We start from the raw sequence: 5,000 nt of genomic DNA, 5'->3' as shown, positions 1-5,000 counted from the left end.
ACGGGAAATTCCGCCGATGAGATTGCCGTTTCTCATTTCGAAGCAGATGAGCTTGCGGCTTTGTTTCCCGCCAAGGAAACAATAGATTACCAGGTAAAAACAAGAGAGATTTTGCATGCGAACTCACGCGATCGTGTCAGTACATATAAACAGCACATGGCCAAGTCAAGGAATTCCAACGTATTAGAGTCAAATTATATCATTAAATGCTCCATTTTCGTCATTTTAGGAAGAAACTCACTTATACCTCCACCAGAGTTGCGACGCGTGCAAGTTTTTGGAAGACAAAAACCGAAGTCGGAAGAAAACAATCAACACGCTGGCAACCAAAATAAATAGACTTAAAGATCGCCTACAGGAAAAGGAAATCAAATACCTCAATTACATTGGTTCTTTCATCAGGAAAAGTACTGTTCACATCACTTTCAAGGGAAGCTATCGAGGGAATGGAGCAATAACTAGATGATCGATCACTTTCGCTTGAAGACTGATTTTGCCCTACAAGCTCTCTTGCCTTCGAGTTGTCTTGATTGGATGACGTCACTATGTTTTGACGCGTTACCGATGTCCTGCCATTCATTTATTCAACAGCAATATGGAGGAAGGGCGATTTCCCAACGCAAAAGTTTCATTTTCTCGGCGGTCGTTGGCTAGATTTTTCTAATATATAATACATATGTTATTCAACGTGCATAAATTCGAGATATTGTTGTAAAAAGCTGTTACGGAATGGTACGTTTTTCGTCACAGTCCCGCTTTAAGTTCAAGGAGGATTTTCTCGTACTTAAACTCCTAATTGTAGCCCTAAATCATTCGGGTTCTTTTGGAAATCATTTTTTTATGTATTAGAAAAAAAAATAAAAATGTTATTCACAAGCATAGGTCGGTCCGTATTGGGAAAAACTGTGCCCTCGGTCTTGTGTACCGCCCTCGGCCTACGGCCTCTGGCGGTATCCTAGACCTCAGGCACAGTTTTTCCCAATACGGACCTCCCGGCAGGTGAATAACATATTTGTATTGAACGACGGTTCCTTATTTTTCTACAGAAAACGGAAATGGTCTGTAGGCCTTTGATCTCATCAAAGATTCACGCCAAAATTCAACATTCATTTGCATTGTAATTGTTGCGGGAAGATGGCCGCTTCTTCGGCAAGCTACCGTCTCTCGTGAAAAAACAAAAACTTCCTGTGAATTTTGCGTATTTCGAATAGATGGACATAAGTATAAAAGAGGAGCTTGGAAGTGGGACGTTTGGCTCGGTGTATCTGGTGAACTATGACAAAGAAAAGCAAAATGTCATTTGTGTAGCATCTCGGATTGCTAGTTAAGTAAAATTGTCTTAACTTAGTTGCGTTAGAAAACGAAAATTGTCGGCTCGCGTCTCCAAAGTTATGCAGTTTTTATTGCTATGACCCACAATACAATCACGTTCATTTCTGGATACAATTATTTACTCGCCATTAAGTCTCGTGCCTTTGTATGAAGTTTTCTTTGTCAAGTCCGTTACCGTTTAGTTTTATTCGATTTACAAACATGAAAAACCATGAAAAAATTATTCAACTGGCTGCTGAATGATTCGATGAAACAAAATTAGGATTTTGAACTGGTGCTGAGTAAAATTCTTTCTTAGCCTAAACTTATAAAATCGTTTGTATCTGGGGCATGTCAAACCCATTTGTAGCTTTAAGGTCCAACAGGGACTGCCACTCACTAAACCGTACGTCGAAATGAATTGGCATAACATCAAATGGACAAAATTTTTAGAAATGGCTTTCTATTAAGTCTTGTGATCGCCTTCGTATGAAATTTGTTGTTGTTGTTGTTGTTGTTGTTAAGTCCGTTACCATTAAGTTTTATTCGATTTACAAACAAGAAAAAATATGAAAAAGTTACGTCCGCGTTTAACTAGTCCATGTTTTACTAGTCCGCGTTTTACTAGTCCAGTCCAATCCAGTCCGGGCCTCTAAATACAATATGCCCTTGTCCTCTTCTTAGTTTTCTCTAATGTTAACCGAATTTACAAAGGCATAATGATTTAGAATGTGCAGTTAACTAAATAATGGTAATTGAACTAAGTGGAGTGCAATTTGGGCTGAAATCATAACCGTGATTTCAAAATCGAACGAGCGCGGAGCGCGAGTTCAATTTGAAATCACAAGTATGATTTCAGACCAAAATTGCACGACACGAGGTTCAATTACCACTTTATTACATCCATTTTGAAATCGCCCAAATACAGGACTTGATCAATTCAAATATTTTACTGATGCAGTACTGAGCCGATTTTTAAAATAAAAAGAGGAACCGGAAACGCTTTTACATCCTATTTTTGTATGCAAAACAGAAAGACTTTGACGTCATGTGTCAAAAACTCAGTCAAGCGTAGAATGATGCGATTTAGAGCAAAAAATGGTGCGATTCGTGAATAAATCGCACCAATTAGAGCCAATCAGATTACAGGGACCACCAGTGATTTCAAAATGATGTAACAAAGGTGAAAATCGTACAACGCCTTGATTGATTTATTGGGAATAGTGGTTTATTGGGCTTAGTATACTTAGTGATAAATTAAAGGCCCTTAGCTTAAATCCGTATATTATCAACTGGTATCTTAGTTTTTTACGAAATGGCAAACAACGGTTAGTGTTTGGGAGTAGCAGCTATTGCTGGTATAATGTAAACAAAGGCACAACACAGGGAAGCGTCAGTGGCCCTTATTTGTTTCATCTTTTCATTAATGATCTCGATCTTGTAAACTGTCCTGATGTTTCTCTTAGTAAATATGCCGATGATACTACGCTGCTAGTTTTTGTAAGTAAGGCCGGAACTGATCGTGCTAGTGATGTAATTTCGCAATACCTTAGCAGGTCAGGTACTAACCATATGCCTTGCAATCTTTCCAAGTGTAAAGAATTAGTTTTGAAGAAGAAGGGACAAGTAAATCCTACTCCTATTAGTAATATAGAGCAGGTCGAATTTCTAGTGCTACTCGGAGTGACTTTCCAAAACAATGGAAGATTTACAGAGCACATTAAACGAAAACTCTCCGAAGCGAACAAGTGCCTCTATGTTTTAAGGAGCTTGAGGAAGGAAGGATATAACCAAGCAGAAATTGATCATCTGTTTTGGTCTCTACGTAAAATTTCGTATGGTTTACCGGTGTCTGCAGCCTCTATGTCTGAACTTAATACTATGCAGCGGTTCCTTCGTAGATGTCATAAACGCAGTTTTATATCCTATGCTATAGATATATATGATTTGCTTGAGAAAACAGATAGGTCAATCTCAAAGAGGATTAGTTGCCTGCCTACTCATCTGCTGTACAATTTGTCGCCCAAAGTTAAAGAATCTTCCAGACGTTTGAGAACTCAAACAAGGCTACTACCTTGTGTCAACACGGAACGTTTCAAAGCTAGTTATATAACTAGACTGTATTTGAAATATGCTTCCGCTTTTTAACTTTTTAATTAATAATTTAAAAATGTAAATATAGGTATGTATTTTTACTTGTATATTCAATAAAGACTTAAAGATTAAAGAAGAATTAAAGATTGTTAGGCAATGAATGAGAAACAAACCGAACATCTACAGCATGATATTACACATTATTACGAGCAAAGATAATTTTTTCTGGTATTGACTTAACTTGGTCGGCAGAAGTTATCCTCCTAAGGGGAAATTAGTGTGGGTAAAGTTGATTTTTATTTGGCTCTCTTAATCCCTTGACTAGCCTACAATTCCGTCTTTTAGGTTTTAGGGTAATTTTCCACCGTTCCGTCTTTTAAGAGTTGCCGCTAGCAAATGACTGGAAAAAATGAGGTCAAACTTAAGGGAAATTGGTAAAGGATGATAGTTTCCAAAGAAACTGTTTGGGGCTGCGTCGGTGGGGGTAACGAAATAACTTGAATATATCAACAAAGTTGAAATGGTAAATTGGCCACCGTTACGATTATAAAAGCTGACGTTGCGAGCTTTTGCCCTTCGTCGGAGCGAATAGAGGAATTGAGGGTTGTGTGTGCTTTTAAAGGCAGAAAATGGAGCTACATGATTGGTGGGAGAATGACAATGAGAAAAACACGAATAAATTAGTGGAATGAAAAGCGTTCGTTGATACCTGTCGGATTTAGACTGCCGCTTTGAAAGATGAGCTTTTGTTCAAGAGTTTTGCGGCTTTCCGTGCTACCTAAGTGTAAGGAAAGACCGCAGATTGCCATATGTTGAATGATTAGGTAAATTAAAATGTCTCGCGACTGGTTTCGATGTGTCCTTGTCATCCTTCTCCACTTCGCGAAGGTGTTCTCGGAATCGGTCACCTGGTCTTCTGTCTGTTTCGCCGATGTAAATCATTTTGCAATATGTGCAAGTTATGCAATGGATTATATTGGCGGAGGTGCACGTGAAGTGATCGGTGATCTTAATGGATCGTTTGGGTCCCGATATTTTCTCAGTGTTGTGAATGAAAGGACACGTTTTACATCGTGCACGAGCGCATTTAAAAGTGCCTGGTTGGTCATTAGTCTGAAAAAAACTTCTAACCAAAAAATTGCCTATGGTTTTGTCGCCGGTTTGAATGAAAATGAGCGGAGGCTGTGAAAAGACGTATACATAGGTAACACGGAAAGCCGCAAAACTCTTGAACAAAAGCTCATCTTTCAAACCGGCAGTCTAAATCCCACAGGTATCAACGAACGCTTTTCATTCCACTAATTTATTTGTGTTTTTCTCGTTGCCATGTTCCCACCAATCACGTAGCTCCATTTCCTACCTTTAAAAGCACACACAACCCACAATTCCTCTCTTCGCTCCGACGAAGGGCTAACGCGCGAAATGTCAGCCTTTATAATCGTAACGGCGGCCAATTTACCATTTCAACTTTGTTGCTATATTCAAATTATAAGGGAAATTGGGTTTTGTTCGAGGAGTACGTTCCGAGTAAGGGGGGTTTCGAATTCACCGGGTACGAGTTAGCGGGGTTCTACCGACAGGATCTATTCTCACCA

This window comes from Stylophora pistillata, chromosome 3 (assembly GCF_964205215.1).
Source record: "Stylophora pistillata chromosome 3, jaStyPist1.2, whole genome shotgun sequence".
Classification (NCBI taxonomy): domain Eukaryota; kingdom Metazoa; phylum Cnidaria; class Anthozoa; order Scleractinia; family Pocilloporidae; genus Stylophora; species Stylophora pistillata.
This window is presented reverse-complemented; position numbering follows the sequence as displayed.